Here is a 20,685-nt window from a genome sequence, read left to right on the forward strand (position 1 = left end):
TACGTTTCTTTGCAAGCATAACCCACTAGGTCTTCATCGCGTGTTAACTAATTTATCAATCGAACGTGGTTTATCGGTCCATTTCTCCTATTTATAAGAGAAGACGTGGTCACATGGTCCTGTGAAGTAGGAGTAATATGAAGAAGATAATGGAAATTTTTGGCGTGCCACACAGTAGAATTCAAACAAGTGAGCACATTGGCGTTGCACGCGCCTTTTCGATCGGCCAGGGTGTGTCATCCATTGTGTCTAGGGACCTCTTCGAGTGGCTCTTGCTCAACCGCAACATTGCCAAGAGGCCTGCGGGTACACATATGACTCCTTCCGAATCACTGGGAGCACGGTGGTGGGAGGTAGCAGGATTCCTTGGGATGACCTCCAACGAGACCACCGGAGGGTGGCTCACGTTCCCTGATGGCCCGTACTCCTGGGGCTACTGCTTCAAGCAGGAGCAGCGCTCGCCGGGAAGCTACTACGAGTCATCGTCAGAGTGACCATGTGCGTCAGGCGAAAAATACTACGGTCACGGCCCCATCCAGCTCTCATGGAACTACAACTATGACCCCGCGGAGCGTGCCATTAGGGTGGACCTGCTCAACAACAAGCAAAGTCATAAAACCCAAAGTCATATAAAAGCAATGCTATGTGTAGGCGAGTAAAAAAAAAACCCAAAGTGATTAGATCCACGATCGGCAAACTACAAAAGAGACCATATCCGCACCAACCATCTCATGACACCAGACAGACCACAAGGTTCTTCAATAGCAATGCTTCCAAGAAGGGAGCGACACTCAAGTGTTGCCGTCACCAGATCCAACCACCAAGACCCAAATCTAGGTTTTCACCCAGAAAAAATAATCGAAGCATATCCGAGCAATGCCTTCAACAAGGTAATGAGTGGGCCGAGCCTGTTAACTGCTCATTTTTATTGCTTGGATGCATCACCAGAGCTAAATCTTGCTTATTGCCAAACCAATGGTAGGGTCACCTACAGAGCTGGAAGTTGTGGGACAACCCATTTAGCTCATTTGTGTGAACCTTCTATGCCACTTTGCATGGTTTGAGCAAGGTTTTGTGTCGGGCTTTTTTCTGTGCAGTATCTTAGCCGGTTTTCTGTTTTTTCTTTTTTCTTTTATTTTCTTTGTTCTTCTTTTGGTTTTATTTTCTGGGTTTCTTTCCTTTTCCTTCTCTTGTTTTCTTGTCGTATATCATAGCTAACATTTGTGTTGCTTGATGGGTAACTCTAGGCTAAGTGGGTATACACTTTGCTAAAGTGGATTGGCATTTACTACAACACAGGTTATTCCTAGCACTTACAAGCGAGTTGTGTTGCTTGACCACTGTGGTAAAGGAATGCGTAGAGGATCAAATAACTACGTTTATCTATCAAGGAAAGTGGTTTCAGTGGAACCACAAGGGACACTGAGAGTGGCCATAGAATCCTATGGCAAGTCTGGTCGCTGTATTGCTCAAAAAGGTCACATCAGCTTTCCTGTTGAACACCGCCAAACAAGAACGCGTTTTTGTTCAGCTGGGGACGCCACAGTGGAGGTTGTCATAGCTTTGTCCTTTCTTGTTAGTGAAAAGGTGTACGCTTCGCTCTGTTGATTACCCAGCCATATATAGTAAGAAGGATATATATGTAAGATGTGAAACTAACTTTTGTGTAACATCATCAGGTCTAGTCTAGCTTATCTTAGTCATATAACTAGCTATCGTACTAACAAGAACTTGTATGTTGTGACTCGTTGTGGTTTGTTAAATTCTGAGTTGGATTGTAACTCCATCTTTTGATCTGATTGTTTTACTTCCTTTTGACTATTATTTAAGTTGTTATATATGTCGTGTCTTTTGCCGAGGGTGTGCAAGTCTCTTTTGTATTCCTATGGCCTTCGAAGATCTAAGCTGATATTGAAGGAAACAAAAAAAGTAACCCAATGGGACAACCATGCCCTCTAGAAACCTCTATCGCCTTCAGAGAACTAAGCCATGATATTTAAGAAAACTAAAGTAGATACAAAATTCATACATATAATTGTAATTCATCTAAATGGAATAAACTTATCTACAAAGACATCCAACTTTCTCCCTTTTCCGATATATAAAAACACTAAAGGCTTAGGCAATGATTTTGAAGTGACATTATCTGAAAAATAAATAATAATAATACTATGTGTTTGGGTTTATAATCCCTCAAAAAATAGTTTTTGCTGAATGTAATAGAAATTTAAACCAGTAAGACTATTCATGGAAAAGGAGTTTTAACAATAAAAGGTAAAAATGTTTAGTATAAAATGGCCCAACATTATTTTAATTAGTAAACAAAGCCCATAAACATAATTTTAATTCATGTAAGTGGAATAAATTAATCTACAAGGATAATGACGGCGCCGAGCTTTTTATATGGACCGGCTAGGGTTAGTGGCCAGGCCTGCCTACTGTGTCGTGTCACATTCTTGGTTAGATCCGATCCACTCACGCGACAAAAGCATGAATGCGCCATCCAAGCGGCAACAATAATTGAGGAGCCTCGCTCGCTCGCTCGCATGGAAAGCGATGCATCAATTACCGAGGAATTGAATTAAATTGAATTGGTGCGGTGCACGCGTGCGGCGTCAATCGATTATTTTACCGAGACGAGCAAGAGGGAAGTAGTCCCCTTGTACTAAAGCAGGTGGAGTTTAGGAGGGGCTGCAGAAGAAAAATCTCGTCAGAAAACAAGATCCCTATCATGAAGATCAAGAGGAAGGGGGGCAGCTCACCTACCTGCTGCTTGGCTTGGCCAGGAGGGGGCTCCGCTCGAACTGTCGGCCCCTACTCCTGCATCAAAACCAAACAGAGATGAAAGCCAATGAGATGCTGGAAGGAATAATGTTTAAGGGAACATGTTGTAACATAGAATCATCTCAAACTCAAAGGAGGGAGGGGGCAGCGATGCACGACCAGCAACCAATCTAGGGTTCAATAGAAGCAAGCAGCCAAGCATAAGGAAATGGCAAGGAAACCAGATCCCCAATGTATATGATGAGGAAGGTGAGGAGGGAAGGGGCAGCTCACCTGACTAACTGCTGGTTGGCGTTGGCGTTGGCTTGGCGTCGAGGGGGAGGAGGAGCCGCTCTGCTCCTCTCCGTCGAGGGGGACACTAGCTAGCACACAGCTCGAGCGGAAATGACGGCGGGTGCTGTGGAGGGACAGCGGCTAGGTTAAGCTTGGGGTGGTGAATAGGAACTGGACGGGCCCAAATGGGTAATACGTACCTGGGCTGCGTTTCGGTGGCGGGCCGGAGCCGGAGCCACCAGGATATGATGGGCCATTCGCAGGCCTTAGCATTTCCTTCCTCAACCCAATGTATATGATGAGGAAGGTGAGGGGGGACATCCACTCGAGCAACAGGAGCGTCGTGCCTCCGTGAAGAATCTGTAGCTTGGGTTGCACGACGAGACGACGTGACCGCCGGCTGAATCTCATGCTTGCTGATGCGGAAGGAGACCACTCGTAGGATCGGCCGGCGAACGAAGGGCCGTCAGACCACCACCGGTGATGGACGTGGCGAATGGCTGATACGAGTGAGAGAGATTAGATTTCTGGAGGAGGGAGGGAGGAAGGTTGGATGCGCAGCAGAGAAGAGGAGGAGATGGAGATTAGGTTACGGGTGGGTGTTTATATAGTACCGTGGAGGTGGAGGTGGAGGTGGGGCATTAATCACCGTGGGGCCCCGCGGGTTAGCGTGTCACAATCTTAGATCCGATCCACCTTCCCTCTCGCACGTGAAAAAAGCATGAATGCGTGTAATTATCGACGACGAAAGTGACGCGCCATGCATGCATTCAAGTAATCAATTACCGAGGAGACGCACCAAATAGTACTACTTCTGTGCCAGCCTCCCCGTGATGCAACCTCCCCCAGCAGCGCAGCGCAGCGTGATGGATGGATGGATTGATTGAGAAACAATAATTACTACTACTCCATAAATACTACTCCTCTCCCCAAACTTGTAGCAGCGGCAGCAAGTTTGGTCGTTTCTCCTTCCTTTTTCATTTTCATTCATTTCATGCAAAGAAAAGGAAAGAAAATAATAAAAATAAAAAGCCTGCCTAAACACAGTTTGTTTACTGCTAAACTTGTACTACTATGTAATATATGTGCAAAGGAACGTCCATTGACACATACATCGCCTCCTTGTCATAGTTTTCGCCACTCAACCAATTTTGCACAATTTCTATGTGTGGGCACACAGAAAAATAGTGGACATATAAAGTTACTACTCCCTCAAGTAATGGATGTATTTAGATGTATTTTAGTTCTAGATACGTCCATTTGTATCCATTTCTACGATAAGTATTTCCGGACGAAGGGAATAAATTGGTACAATTCTGCTCCGAGCTAGCTAAATTGAATCAAAATACATGGTCAAAACAACAAGCAGAGAGGAGGCAACGGAGATCAATAGACTCTTCATCACCAACAAAGCCTCCAATTCAGATCAACAACAACAACATAAGTCTTCTTCTTCTTCTTCTTCTTCTTCTTCTCTACCTTGAACCTTCAACTCAGACTCTCTTTCCCTGTTGCCCCTGCCTGATACACACACAGCAGCAACAAACCACTCATCAGGCTCACTTCAGTTTCATCAATTACTAGTGTTTGGGATGCAATGCACAGATATAAATCAATGTTGCAAGCCAATGTGCGCCATCGTCCATGTATGCATAAAAAAATTACGCTTGTTTTAGGGAACTACAGACCTACTACATCTCACACTAAAACGACTCCATTGCAGCAGGCAAAATGAATGCAAATATAGCAGGGGCAATGTGCAGCAGCCAAACAACAGGTAGCATAATCACGTGTTAAAAAAAAACTCCATCCCATCCCAACATGGAAAATACATTGGCCTATGGGGAGGTGAAAGTACTGGGTATATATACGTGTCATGTCCGCTGAATTCGTTAAGTTGACAAGTTCTCCTTCATGGTCACATACCTTCCTACTTGGGTGCCAACCAAAAAAGAACAGGATTCACATTCTAACCTATACTTGGGTCACCATCAACTACTGACAGTTGTTACTGTGCTCCTTGAGCTCAAACCCTTTCCAATCAAAAAACCATATACAGCTCTGTCTACCTGGGTTGGGCTGGGCAGTACATGCAAGCTTTTAACCAAACAAGACCAGAGGAAAACAATCAAACATCATCATCAGCCAATGCCCTTGCATCATGTTGCCTGGTATCAAGTCAAAGCAATTCACTTGTCCTCAGTAACTGGCTGACGGCAACGTTTCATTGAGTTACTTACTACAATCTGGTCAGAGTTTGTCATAAATCAAAACATTATTCATGTTGTAATTTTCAGAAAGCCAAAGGAGACCATGGGAATCTGACCAGTACAGTGTCTTGGTCTGATGTATTCCAGTGAACATACCTTACCCATGATGATGGGCTGTCGGCTCAGTCCAACTCATTCAAAGTATCGGATCATGTGTACCTGAACCAGAATACCAACATTTCAGTTAAGAGATGCACCTGTGACAAACTAGCATTTGATGCTCACACAACATGATGAGGTGTTGCAGCAACAGATAGAAATGGTTTACTGAAGTTCAAAAGACGACCAGGTCAAATATCATGAATTTTCAACGAGTTGAACACTGTTAGCACCATACACATAGTACTTGGCAAGTAAACTAGCCATTCCGTCAACATAAAGGCAGTAAATATTCAAAATAGTGATTTGTGTATTAATCAAAGACTTGTTCCGCTAGTGGTACTTGCAACAGAAAGTCCAGTTTCTACCAATGAAGCAAAAGAACAAGAGAAACTAAATTTTATTGTCAAGTAAGAATTATCCCATGTAGCAATTAGTAGTATGTTGATCAGGCACTACTGGTTATCCCTTCAAGATTTTGGATGCATCACATCAATATTTTTAATGTTATCATGTTACAGTTGATAAGGTCAGATTCAAAGAAACTGTATCAAACCAAGCAAACCCAGAAACACTCAGCTATTTTAATATGCACAAATCTATTAGTACAGAAATTTCTTTCCCGACAAATACATATCAGAAAGGTATAAGCTATGAAAAAGGAATATGAAGTCATGAAGTGTGTTTAAATGTCTCACCAAACCAATTGCAGATCAAGATGTCCAAGATAATACTATCCCACCAGCACTCATTAAAGTTTGGCAACATATGTCACATGGTAAGCTGCAAAAAAAGATAAGAAGCACACTTCATTGTCAAAGATGGCAATAAGGAGACAAAAAACATAACTTCTTCCAAACAAGATGACCAGATCTAACCTCCATTAGCTCGAAGCCAATCGACAAGACCCAAAGGAGAGGTTGATTCCTTATCATTACATCCTTGCCCCACCAAGACATGGGCGACCACAAATTCTTCAAACAATGTCTCCTATATTGATCACGGAAGCCGTCAAATTTGCTGGAATAAATGACAGCAATAATACAAACTAGGCCATCTTCATGAAATGGGAAGGTTCACATGGAAATCATACATAAATATTTATGAGCTTGTTTTTAGGGTTTTCTGGAACATACAGACGGCAATCCATAGGATCTCCCCAATCTTTTCTGCCAAAAAGGCGACGGCTGAAAGCATTTTTCCCCCAGCCGTGATGAACATGACAGCGAAAAGGAAAATTCAGGTTGCCTCAGCCATACTACTAGTACATAATACCTCTTGATAGATGTCTCGCTGCTGTAAGAGGCAGCGCCCTTTGGATCTAGAGCCCAGCTGAAACGGGAAAATAGATTGAATCTCAGGTCAGAAGGTGAGCTGGAAAGAAGAAAATAAACACATTCCCGCAAAATCTGGGGCCACCTGCTCTGGTCCTCATGCATTGGTACTGATTTATCCATGCTATTCAACTTTTGCTCTTACCGGCTCCTATAACATTGTAGTCTATACAAGGATGGCGTAATAACCATACTACTAGCCATTTTACTCTTACACGAGGCATTGGCAAAACCCAGAGAAGTAAATGAAAGCCAGAACAATTTTCCTAGAGTGCAACTAGCATGGCTCATAGGAAAAACATTAATCGTCAGCCCCTGTTGACAATCACCACTGTCCAACTCATCGCGGTAAAATAAGGTAAATTCTAAATCTAAATTTAGATATTGACCATTTGAACTATTGGGTAACAATGGAAAGCCATACAGGGGTGGACTAAAACCGCCACTCTCTAGTCGTTTTCTACACGTGGCATCAGGCAACCCAGACACATAAATGAAAACCTGATCTGGAGGCTGAACACTTAATTAATAGAACATTTTCCTACAGTCCAACTAGCATGGCTCATAGAAAAAATTAAGCATAAAATTAGCTGTGTTGCGCGTGACATGGCCAACCCATACAAATAAATGAAAACCTCAACAACAGGCTTAACACAGTGCAAGTAGCATGGCTCATAAACATTAATCGTCAGCACTATGTTGACAATGAACTATTTAGGAAACAATGGAAAGCCATACAGGGGTGAACTAAAACCGCCACTCACACGTGGCATCGGCCAGCCCAGACAAATAAGTGAAAACCTGAACAGGAGGCTGAATGCTTAATTAATAGAACATTTTCCTACAATCCAACTAGCCGTGTTCCAAGTGGCATCAACCAACCAAGACAAAAAAATGAAAACCTCAACTGCAGGCTGAGCACCTAATTAATAGAACATTTTCTTATGGTGCAAGTATGGCCCATAGAAAAAACGAATTGACAGCACCCAACAACAATCACCACTCTTTAGCACATCAGTCATTGTTGCATTGCAAGATAGATAAAGTAAATACTAAACCCTAAATCAAGATATTGGAGTACTTGGTAATAATGAAAAGCCATACAATGTAGGTTCTATGTCAACCCGGTGGCACGTGCGGTGGCAATCGACTCACGCAAGCAACCCTTATAATGAAATAATAAATATGTAAAGGCGGTAACAAGTGCGAGGCGAAAGGTTATACATCCTTATCCCCCTATTTCCCTCATCCTTGCAAGCGCCTCAATCGAGATCATCATACGAGCGACTGCTCGCATTCCCATCGTTTTTGTAGTCGCCATAGCCAGCAGTGTCCTGGTCGCTGCTCTCCGCCTGCTGAGCTCCAAAAGCGGCCCTGAGAAGCCACGGCAACGAGATCCTGAACCTCCTCAACATGACCCTAGGCAAAGGGCCGCCATCCGGGGACGCAGGTGCCGCTACCGCAGCGGCAGCTGCCTGGCGTTGGTGGTCATAGATGGCGGCAGATAGGGCAGGAGCTGTGGAGGTCAAGCCATGGCAGGATGCAGTCCTTGTGGAAGACGTGCTGGGCGCCCCCATCGACGGCGACATTAGGGAGTGCAGCAACCGCAGCCTTAGCGGTGGGCAGGGTGCCATAGCGGCTAGGGTCGTTCTCAGCGAGCTGCTGGATGAGCTGCTTGAGGCCGGATCCCATGAAGTAGTCGACGAGGCTGACCCCGCCGGTGCCGGGGGCGGGCGAGGAGACGAATCCACCGGGGAAGGAGGAGCCCTCGAGGACAATCTGGATGGTGGCGCCGCCGGAGAGGAGGCCGCCAAGGTGGACGTCGAACTGGTTGCTGGGGTTGGAGGAGGCGGTGGCGGCGGGGGTCGCGGAGGGGGAGGGCGGGCCGAGGAACCACCGCGAGGTCACTGGGGTTGTGGAGGTCGAGGAGGCTGGAGAAGGGGAACAAGGGAGACGGGTGGGGCTGGTGGTGGGGGATAGGGTTTGGGGGCTCCTCCTCGTCGAAGAGCTCCTCGACGAAGCCCCCGACGCAGACAGGGCAGAAGACTTCGTCGTCGCGGGAGGCGGGGGCGGCGATGGTGATGGCATGGTGGCACTGGTGGCAGTAGTAGCCCTGCTGCGGGAGAGCGGCCGACGACGACATGGCGGCGGCGGTGCAGACGGAGGAAGGGGCTCCGTCGCGAGAGCGGGGGGTGGGGGGCGCCGGCAGCTGAGAAGCAAGAAGAAGGGGATTAGGGTTAGCTGGAGGGTAGACAGATGGGCTTTGCTGCTGTTTGTTTTGGTTAGTTGGGCCCGAAATTTTTGAACACGAGCGTGCCATTGAACTGGAAATTTTCAGGGATCCCAAATAGAAAAACACAATGGCGTTCCGATGCTTCCACAACATCCACCTGCCGAGAAGGCATTTAGCGCGCAAAGACTTGCGGTAGTGGCTCGCGTTGTCGTCCTGCCTGCCGCACCACTGACCCAAGGTTTCATTTTGCCGTGGTTCCAACTCCATCCTCCCAGTTATTGATCCTAGCCAATGTCAAACTTGTTTGACGAACACACAGTCAATTAGCGAGTGTTGCATAGTCTCTTCCTGTTGGTTGCACAATGGGCATGCATCCTGGTGGGGTAATCCACGTCGAGCAAGCCTGTCAGATGTTCAGTATCAATTTCTGAGTGCTAGCCAGGCAAAAAAAGGGCATTGAAGGGTTGCCTTAGACTGCCAAGTGAATGAGGTCGTCGAGGATAACTCGAGTCCCATGTACCTAACCGCATATGCTGAGCAAGCCGAGAAGTTACCATTCGCTTCCCAAGCCCACGTGGCTGAATCTTCCACTCCATTTGTTAGTTGCCAGGAAGAGATTCGTGGCCACAAAAGTATGAACTGGCCCAAAAAATGTTGGGTAAGGTCAGGGCCAATGTCCCCTGCCCAATTGTCCTCCGTGAGCGCGTCTGCGACAAGTCTGCTTTTCTTGACTCTCCTCATGATCCTTTCATAAATATCTGGCGCAATCTCGCAAATCCGTAGACCGTTGATCCACCGATCCTCCCGAAACAGCGTTGCTCTCCCATCATCGATCGTCGTACATGCAGCCGCTTCACTAGGGCGCAAGATTCTGGCGGGGACATTGATCTGAAATTTCTTCAACGGTCTGTCTTTAACAACCTTTTGCAGCCATGGCCAACGCACTTGTAGCGCCTTGTTCAGCCAGTGAAGATTGGGGATTCCTAAGCCACCATCCCACTTCATCGTGCAGACCACCTCCCAAGCTACCGCCCCATTTTCCACCTCGTGCTTCTTTTTTGCTACACCACAAAAAGCCTCTGCAAATCTTTACTAGGGCCGACAGGGTTTTGAAGGCAGTTCCAACGCTATCATAGAGTGGACAGGAATAGCGCATAGCACAGATTGGATAAGTAGAAGTCGGCCGTATTTTGGTAGCATGGCTGCCTTCCAAAGCGGGAGACAATCGACAACTCGATCCACCAGACCTTGCAATTGCGTCGGTGTTTGTTTTCTGATCGTCAACAACATACCCAGGTATTTGCACGGAAACGGCGAAGTGGTGCAGCCCAAGGATGCCGAGACAACCTCCATCTCATCATGTGAGCATCTAACGGACATGGCCACGCACTTACTCATGTTCACCACCAGGCCCGAAGCCTGCCCAAACAGCCTCAAGATCGCTCCACACATGCTCGTCTCAGTCTCATTTGTTTTGAAGAACACCACTACATCATCCGCAAACAAGGACAGCCTTTGTTTCAAGCCAGACCTCGCCAAAGGTGCCAACAGCCCTCTTTTCGTAGCATATTCGAGAAGTGCCTGAAGGGGTTCTATACATAGGATGAAGATCATGAGTGAGAGGGGGGCTCCTTGCCTTAGACCTTGACATGCTAGGTTTGGTTTTCTGGGAGCACCATTGACCATGACTCTCGTGGATGAGGTAGGCAGCAGCCCAGAAATCCAAGAGATCCATCTTTCGCAAAAACCAAGCCTCCTCAGAACCTCCAAGACAAATGGCCATTGTAGTGAATCAAAAGCTTTGGTGATGTCCAGCTTAAACATGACTGTGGGTACTTTTAAGGCGTGCACCCGTCTCGCCGTACATTGCACTAGCATGAAGTTGTCGTGTAGTGATCTACCTCTGACAAATGCGCTCTGATGATGCCCCACGAGTTTTGGTAAATCATCCGCAAGCCTCGACGCAGGGGTCTTGTTGAAAATTTTGATCGGTCCACTAACAAGACTAATTGGCCGATAGTCCTTAATATCCACAGCTCCGGATTTCTTAGGCAGTAGCGAGACGATCGCTTTATTGATTGTTGCCATACCTTGGACATCTCGTCGGCGAAAATGCTCCAGTGCATTCATAAGGTCACCTTTGATGATAGGCCAACAAGTCACCTAGAATATGTCCGTGAAGCCGTCAGCCCCTGGCGCCTTATCGAAGGGCATAGCTTTGATGGTCTTGAGCACCTCCTCTTCCGTGAACAATTCTTCCAAATGCGTGAGGTCAAGGGTGGTAGGTCAAGCACGTCCCGATTAATCGAAGCTTGCCGGGCGGGGGCTGACCCAATTGATCTACATAGTATCCGTCCACCACTTCGGATATGTTATCCTGTCCCGTGTGTATCCCACCATTGTGATGTAAAGTGATAATGTTTTTTCTTTGTCTATGGCGTGCTTGCTTTTGGAAGTATGCAGTGTTCGCATCCCCTTCCTTCAGATGAAACAAACGGGATCGCTGTCTCGCTAGCATCCTCTCCAGCGAACAGAGGCCCAACATTTTTTCTTGAGTAGCTTGCGTAGCCCATGCTCTTGGTCCGAGAGAGTCCTACTCTCTGCCGCCACGTCCAGCCTACCAATAACTTCCATTGCGATGGAGAGTTGAAGGCGAATGTTGCCGATCCAACGATCACTCCAGCTTTGCAGGGCCTTGGCAGTGGCGTGTAACTTACTATCCAGGACTATAAAAGGGTTTCCTTGGGAAGATACGGTGTGCCATGCATGCTGGACCGTGCCCACGAATTCCTCAACCTGGGGCCAAAAGCTTTCAAACTTGAAACGCCAGCCCATCTCTAGTTCTGCGTCAAGATCCATAAGAAGAGGACAATGATCCCATACCGCCGAGCCCAGAACCGTCAATAGGTTTTTGGGGGTGTATATCTTCCCAAGAGTTGGAAACAAAGAAATGGTGGATCTTCTCCATTGTGGGATTGCACCTTTCGTTACTCCACTTGTACCACCTCCCATTTATGTATAGCTCCTTGAGCTCAAGCCTATTGAGAAGGGCTCTGAATCTGGCCATCATCCGCGTGTTGAGCGTGGCCTTGTTCTTATCTTCCGAGTTGACAAGCAAGTTGTAGTCTCCCACCAAGGCCCACAACCCAACATGCAAATCTTGGACGTCACGAATCTCTTGCATGAAGTCAATTTTCTCCGCATCACCTTGTGGCCCATAGACCCCTGTGAGCCACCACAATGGAGCCCCTTCATGCTTTGACTAGGGCAGTGAGCGTGTTCGCCGTACGGTGTAGGCTCGTGACAGAAACTACCAAGCTATCCCATGCCAATAAGATCCCGCCACGGGTACCCATCGCCTGGACGTAGTAAAAATTCTCAAATTTATTGCCGAGGCATTGGCTTACAACATCGCTCGAGATCACTTCTAGTTTTGTCTCATGAAGACACATAATGCTCACACTGGACGCCGCCACTACTTGAAAGACGGTACTCCGACGTGCTGGTGAGTTCAAACAAGTGCCGCCATGAGCTGCCCAAAGGTCCGGCCGTACACACTGACCTGTAGGTTGTCGAGCGCGTCGTGGAGAAGGTCGGCGGCGCTGCCGTAATGCCTAGGCATTGGTCGAACCTCACGCTGCGCGACCAGTCGGTGTCGGCGGCGTCATCAGTCTCGAGCTCCACCAGGCACCATATCGCCGATCTTGGACTCCATGCAGGCGGCATGATCTTTTTTTTTGGGTAAAAAAACAGATCCTTGTGGCGAGCGACGCATGCCTTGGATCACCTGGCCGAGGCGACGGAGGCCTCAGCGTTGCGCTGATCCACATCGAGGGAGGGAGCGCACCCAGTGGTCGTCGGCTTTGCTACACACACGGCAGGGCTAGTACGGGATCAACGGAGAGGCCTAGCAAATAAAGTGGAGGGCCCCACCCCCGCCTGAAAATCAGGGGGAGCAGTGATTAGTTTTGAAGGAAACTCTGTGAAACCCCCGTAAATGTTCGTCCGCAGAACAAGCTAGGCAACCATGGGACCCACATGCAGGTAGTTAAGTCACCCCAATCCCGTCATTTTCCAAGCCACGTAGGAATCCCATGTTTGGATACGATCTAAAGGTCAAAGGCAACCGGGATGAAGAAAAGCTGCGCGCATGTCAGGTCGTGGCGCTGCAGCTGCCCATCTCATCTGGTGCGCCGTGCAGCACAGGCTCCAGTTCGCCCTCTTGGACTGCGGCCCGATCACGCCGTTCGTGGCGGGTTCCCTTGCACATCAGCCTCTACCCGTCGCTCCGGCCACGACTAGGATGCGCTTCGCCGTACCCTGTCCACCGGATCCAGGTGGCACGCGATCCGCCGCTTGCCACTGACCAGGGAGAAGATATGCACCGTCCGACCGTAGTTGTCCTTGATGCCGCGCCCGGACACCCAGGGGAACTGCAATGCGTCCCCGCGGCGGCCACGTCCATCAGCGGCGTCTCCACCTTGTGCAGGGTTCTTGAGCACGCTGCTCTGCTGCGACGGTCACCGTGGCGCAAACCTCCAGCTTCCTCTTGCACCGGCCGCGGCGGTGTACTCTGACTTGTCCAACTGCGACAGGCCGTGCGTGGGCGTGGCCGCCCACTCATTGCGCATGCTGTGGGGTGTCTTGATGCAAGCCGGCCAGGAGGAGCCCGCTGCCGCTGCCACTGAGCCTGAGCGTGAGCACAAACACGAAGCCGCCATACTCGTAGAGTTGGTTCATCGACGGGCCCTCCCGTCGCCCGTCGATGGACATGTAGTCCCTGACCGTGAAGTAGTTCCCCTTCTGGACGACCACCACCGCGGCGGCCGGAGCCGACGATGACGGCATTGCACACGTTCCGCGCCGTGTCCTCGACCACCGCGATAAAGGTCCTTCTCGGCGAGGCTAGTCGGGAGGGACGCGAGCGTCGGTGTGATGGACTGGCCGCTTGGCGCTTGCCTGCTCTGCTTCTACTCATCTACTCAAGTCTGAAGGACACACACCATGGACGCAACCACCAAAGAAACCGGGAGGGCTCCAATCGCGAGCCAACAGCTGTCGTGGTGGACCCCGCAACTAACTTTTCTTTCTATATAATTTTATTTAGGAAAACGATCAAAAACAGTCGGATGATTTAATCGCAGCTTAAGCCGCCTCCAATGCTTGACACGCGTCCCTGTGAGGGGACCACCACCGAGCGTTCCCTTCACTGGTCATCTATTCACGCGAGAGAAAGCTTGTCCAGTAGTTTTCTCTCTTCTTCCCCGAGCGTTCCTTTATCCTTATCTCCAACGAGAACTCCAGCGACCTTCTCCTCCCCTACCTTTCGATTCGCTTTTCTCCAGCAACCAGCCGCAAGGCCGCGAAGGACGGCGTCCCCTCCGACCACCGCGTGCATCGGTGCGGCTGCTGCTGCAAGATCCGCCGTCACCACCCGCCTACTGCGTCGCAGCATCTCCGTCGCCGCCGCGCTGCGTCGTAGCCTCCGCGGTCTCCGTCGTGCTTCATCGCAGTACCTCGTCGCCGTCGCGTCGAGTCGGGTAGCCGCGCGCGTGTCAGGTCATGGCGCTGCAGCTGGCCATCTCATCTGGTGCGCCGTGCAGCACAAGCTCCAGTTCGGCGCTCTTGGACTGCGGCCCGGTCACGCCGTCCGTGGTGAGCTCCCTTGCACCTCAGCCTCTGCCCGTCGCTCCGGCCGCGACCAGGATGTGCCTCGCCGCACCCTGTCCACCGGGTCTAGGTGGCACATGATCTGCCGCTCGCCGCTGACCAGGGAGAAGATATGCACCGTCCGGCCGTAGTTGTCCTTGATGCCGCGCCCGGACACCCAGGGGAACTGCAATGCGTCCCCGCGGCGGCCACGTCCATCAGCGGCGTCTCCACCTTGTGCAGGGTTCTTGAGCACGCTGCTCTGCTGCGACGATCACCATGGCGCAAACCTCCAGCTTCCTCTTGCACCGGCCGCGGCGCTGTACTCTGACTTGTCCAACTGCGGCTAGCCGTGCGTGGGCGTGGCCGCCCACTCATTGCGCACGCTGTGGGGTGTCTTGATGCAAGCCGGCCAGGAGGAGCCCGCTGCCGCTGCCACTGAGCCTGAGCGTGAGCACGAACACGAAGCCGCCATACTCGTAGAGCTGGTTCATCGACGGGCCCTCCCGTCGCCCGTCGATGGACATGTAGTCCTTGACCGTGAAGTAGTTCCCCTTCTAGACGACCACCACCGCGGCGGCCGGAGCCGACGATGGCGGCATTGCACACATTCCGCGCCGTGTCCTCGATCACCGCGATAAAGGGCCTTCTCGGCGAGGCTAGTCGGGAGGGACACACGTGTCGGTGTGATGGACTGGTCGCTTGGCGCTTGCCTGCTCTGCTTCTACTCATCTACTCAAGTCTCAAGGACACACACCATGGACGCAACCACCGAAGAAACCGGACGGGCTCCAATCACGAGCCAACAGCTGTCCTGGTGGACCCCGCAACTAACTTTTCTTTCTATATAATTTTATTTAGGAAAACGATCAAAAATAGTTGGATGATTTAATGGCAGCTTAAGCCCCCTCCAATGCTTGACACGCGTCCCTGTGAGGTGACCACCACCGAGCGTTCCCTTAACTGGTCATCTATTCACGCGAGAGAAAGCTCGTCCAGTAGTTTTCTCTCTTCTTCCCCGAGCGTTCCCTTATCCTTATCTCCAACGAGAACTCCAGCGACCTTCTCTTCCCCTTCCTTTCGATTCGCTTTTCTCCAGCAACCAGCCGCGAAGGATGGCGTCCCCTCCGACCACCGCGTGCATCGATGCGGCTGCTGCTGCAAGATCCGCCGTCACCACCCGCCTGCTGCGTCGCAGCATCTCCGTCGCCGCCGCGCTGCCTCGTAGCCTCTGTGGTCGCCGTCGTGCTTCATCGCAGTACCTCGTCACCGTCGCGTCAAGTCGGGTAGCCGCGCGCGTGTCAGGTCGTGGCGCTGCAGCTGCCCATCTCATCTGGTGCGCCGTGCAGCACAAGCTCCAGTTCGCGCTCTTGGACTGCGGCCCGGTCACGCTGTCCGTGGCGAGCTCCCTTGCACCTCAGCCTCTGCCCGTTGCTCCGGCCGCGACCAGGATGCGCCTCGCCGCACCCTGTCCAGGTGGCACGCGATCCGCCGCTCGCAGCTGACCAGGGAGAAGATATGCACCGTCCGGCCGTAGTTGTCCTTGATGTCGCGCCCGGACACCCAGGGGAACTGCAATGCATCCCTGCGGCGGCCGTGTCCTCGGTCCTTGTCGGCGAGGCTAGTGGGAGGGACGCGCGCGTCGGTGTGATGGATGGATGGTCGCTTGGCCGCTTGGCGCTTGCCTGCTCTGCTTCTTCTACTCATCTACTCAAGTCTCAAGGACACACACCATGGACGCAACCACCGAAAAAACCGGGCGGGCTCCAATCACGAGCGAACAGCTGTCCTGGTGGACCCCGCAACTAACTTTTCTTTCTATATAATTTTATTATTTACTCCTGAATACAAACTAGTAGTACATTTTGCCTTGCCTTATCCCCATGCCTACGTGCGACGCCGCGTCGGCAGCGATAGGATTCCTTCCGACGCGGTGAGGTTCGTCGCCTCGGACCGTACGTGACCAGCGGCAAGATGGAAGCAGTCGTTGATAAGATTGATTGAAAAATAGGGAAGAATGGATAGCTCGTGTACTTCAAACTGCACTATGGAATTTGCCTCGACCGCACCGCACCGCACGCACGACCTCCAGTCCCGTGGCATCTTGACCGACCACCAGCCACAGCCGACTGATTGCACCGCCGCGTCGTCATTTTCTTTGTTTGTGGGCAGTGGGCTCAACGCAAGATGTCCATCTGATTTCTCTGCGCCGACGCGCCATTATTCGCATCCAGGTGGCCGTGCTTAGTATGGAAATTTTTAACAAGCAAGATGAGGCTGGTGTTCCCACGGTCTCGTCTCTGCAGGGGCTTACTTCAAGTCTGTGCTCGAGGATGACGATTTCGTTCCTGATGATGCTTAATTCATTATACACCTATATATATAACTCCTATCTCGGAGCAACATAATCATGGTCTTGACAAGGGAGCTAAGGGCATCTCCAACTTCAACTCTCAAATTTCCTCTCGCATCGCGTGGACACGGATACGCCATCCAACCATAGCCGCATACCTTTCAAACTATTTTTCAACAAACCGGAAGTAATTCATGCAAACAAGGCCGTATTTCATACAAAACGAGACAAAAATGATTATATTTTGGACATTTTTTCAACTAAGAAACTAACCGGCGGAGCTATATGTTACAAAAAGGGCTGCGGCCCAGCCAATCCATGGCAATACAGTAAGGGGTCGACGCTATACTGGGCCGTGAGTGCAAATATAGTGGGCTTTCTTCCTAGTGGTCCGCCCAGATTTATTGATGTAGCTCTGCCACTGACCACACTGATTTACTACACTATCTACGGCCGGTTGCGGCGGATCCCTTTGTCTTCCCCATGTCCGGCAGCCCGCTAATCGGACTACCGGGAGTCCCGCAGGCATATTCTTCCCCATATATTCCCTATGTCCAGCTGTGCCGCTCATCGGAGAGGCAAAAAGGGTGCATCAGTCGGAGGAGAAGGGTGCTTTTTTGGAGCTCAGGGGTGCCCAGGATGGTCCGAGATAAAGGAGAACCGACCGGATAATCGACAGTGACCTTCCTGGGACCCAAGCAGCGGCGGCCTCTATTATTCTACTTCTCCTCGATGATGGCGGCGGGCACGGACATGTTCGCCGCCACCTTGTCGACGTCCACGCAGCCGGCTTCTTTCTCTGCCTGCATGGCGTAGCTACGCGTGCGGCGGTGGCCTCTATTATTCTACTTCTCCTCGATGATGGCGGCAGGCACAGACATGTTCGCCACCACCTCGTCAACATCCACACAGCCGGCTTCTTTCTCTGCCTGCATGGCGCAGCTAAGCGCGCGTCGACGACGGTTGGCACGGTCGCATGCGGTGGAGGCACGACACAACATGACTTCCTCGACGGCAGCAACGATGCTCGTGCCACCGTGCTCCCCGCGCGTGCCGGGATGGAGCAACTCGCCACTCCTGCACGACCTGGCGTGGAGCGCGAGTTGCTGAACCAAGCGCCGGCTTGGGGCGGCAACTTGCTCCATCAGGCTAGGTGAGGGACGTGGAGCAACGAGGTGCCTCGCTCGTAACCGCCGAGCTCGGTGGGCCACGTAGCTGGCTTTTATGCCGAAGACTGCTCTTCTGGCTCGTCGAATGTCATTGAAAGATTGGAGAAAATAGTGAAAGGGGGAGATGGGGAGCGGCGGAGCGGTAAGATTCTTGCCCGTCGTCTGGCCTGGTTTATATAGAGGGCGGATGAGAGGAGCCTGGCCCGCTCGTGGTCGGAGTAGGTTCATCTGCTTCCACGCAGGTTTAATGAAGGCGTTTGAATGTGCCGAGGAGGCTATTCAGCCGGGCATGCAGCGGGTGGCGCCCTCGGCCTGCGCGCTGCTTCAATGGCGGAGACAGTGGGAGGTCGCATCCGCCCTGAGCCGCCTTCAATGTGGAGCTGCGTGTTGTACAGTAGTATGAATGCAGACAACTGGCGTGCAAGAAGCGTGCGGGAGGGTGGAGGGTTTTTTGGCGGACCAGGACGGTAAGTGGGCGTGACAACGGTCAGACTCATGCATTTGTCTTCGGTTTGCGGGAGAAAACACGTCTAGACCGCGCCGCGGCCTGATACAGGTCCACGTTGGATGATTTTCACGGTTCAGACAGCGCGGTCCAAACGATTGTGAGGATCATTGTTGCAGATGCGCTAAACCATAGGAGGATTTGCTGGACCGTGATGCACAAAATTGAGCTCAAAACTCTGTCCATGAGAACAACTCTTTAAAGACCAACGATGGTACATCTGTGCGTGCAGGGAACCTATGCGATAGTGTTTTTTTTTTAGCGAAACCTATGCGATAGCTGGGTCAGAGGTGAACCTGGCTGCAGTTGACCACTAGACCGGACGGGGCCGAAGGCAATGCTCGCCTGCGTCCATTCTCCATCCAACGATCAGATTAAATATTCTCCCCCACGTCATTTTTTCCAGCAAAAACAAAAACTACCAAGTGCCCCGTACATTTTTCAGTCTTTGGATGGGTTTATACGTATTTTCTTCTTTCCACTTGAGTCGGCCGCTCGAGGCAAACTAGTTTTTTTTTTAGTCATGCACCGTCGGCTCTCAGCTCCGGGCATCACCTTTCGCCGGCGAACCCTGCCACCGCCGAACACATCCTCGCGCTACCGACTACGTAGATTCCTATCGCTGGTGCCACTGTGGGACGCCGCCATGAGCAGGTGCCACCACGTGACGCATATGTTTTAAGATGAGCAGAATAGATGCAGGTATATTACACTGATAGTAGTTATTACTCTCTCTGTTTTAAGATAATTATAGCTCTATGTTTGTGCTAAGTAAAACTAATTTAAGTTTAATCATGTTTATAGAAAAATATGGTAAGATGTACAAAATTAAATATACATAGTATGCATATTTTTTTAAAGATTCTAATAAAAATACTGTGTTTCAAATATTGATATATTTTTCTACAAACTTGATAAAACTTGGAGAAGTTTAACTTGGAATAAATTTAGAGCTTCAATTATTTTAAAACAGAGGGAGTGGGATTTTTTTTGATAAATTACGACCTGAATCTGCTTAATTAATGTTTCTTATAAAAAGTAAATTAGTCTAGTAATTATGTACCTATTTGTACTAGTCAAAGATGAAGCGGAAGACATCAACAACAAATGGTGTAAATCCTTTTTCAAACCAATTGGTTCAACTTCAAGGTCCAACATTATTACTACTACTAATATATTTTTATAGTTTCAAGCAATAATTTGATGTATTATCTGGATGCTATCGTGAGACTTAATATACCCCCCCCCCCCCCCCCCCCCTCATGTTAAAATCCTGGCTCCGCCCCTGGGTCCAGCAGTGAAAAGATCCACGCTGAGCCAGTGTTGACGATGGCCTCCACCTTGAGGATGTTCCAGTCCAAGGCCATAACTCACCATAGCTCTCTTTCCAGGGGACACCTATTTATAGTGTATAGAGGGATGGAGAGTTGGAAACAAAACCAAACACAGAGTGTAGAACAGCGGCAGGTGTAGAATGACCCATATAAGCGGCGCCGCTTACAAAAAGCAAAACACAGACGCGTCCAGAGTAGACCATGCAAGCGGTGCCAATCTCTGGAACATCTTTAAGAACTGAGTAAGCGGCAAGCTGGACTGGCGTGGGTGTCCCGGTCAATTTTAAATTACCCAAACAATTCGTTGTCGCTGAACCAACTGCCGGACCGCCCATACCTCCTTGTCGTGTTGCCATTGGCCCCAACCACGCATCCCCAGAGCACCGCTTCGGCGAGTGATTATTGGCCAGTCACGTACGCAGACGTCATGTTCCATCTCGACTGCATGCACTTTGTCGTCTTGTTGTTGGATCCAAATGCAAATCCCCTGATCACCGCTTCGGGCAGTTGCAATTGGTCGCTCGTCCACCCAAGCGGCGTGTTCCCATTCGTCTGCATGCATGCAGTAGCTGATTTGAACGTACCTTTGTTGCCTTGCATCTGAACGTACGTACGCGGTGCTGACCACCGGTTTGCTCTCATTTCTTAACCATTATACGTGGTTCCTCTTGCATGCGAACAC

General features: G+C 50.2%; 1 long non-coding RNA gene and 1 pseudogene across 1 annotated transcript; both read right to left on the bottom strand.

The window, feature by feature from the left end:
* Window positions 1-609: 609 nt before the first annotated feature.
* On the bottom strand, window positions 610-3,692 carry LOC147988060 (uncharacterized). Its single transcript, XR_015617778.1, has 4 exons — window positions 3,258-3,692; window positions 3,058-3,181; window positions 2,767-2,820; window positions 610-2,691 (listed from the first exon to the last, which is right to left on the bottom strand). It is a non-coding gene; the product is annotated as an uncharacterized LOC147988060 (long non-coding RNA).
* A 4,330-nt stretch (window positions 3,693-8,022) lies between these two features.
* Window positions 8,023-8,903, bottom strand: LOC125534636 (E3 ubiquitin-protein ligase RING1-like; annotated as a pseudogene).
* Window positions 8,904-20,685: the final 11,782 nt, after the last annotated feature.

Source organism: Triticum urartu, chromosome 2A (genome assembly GCF_056163025.1).
Source record: "Triticum urartu cultivar PI428250 chromosome 2A, HENAU_Tu73, whole genome shotgun sequence".
Lineage (NCBI taxonomy): Eukaryota > Viridiplantae > Streptophyta > Magnoliopsida > Poales > Poaceae > Triticum > Triticum urartu.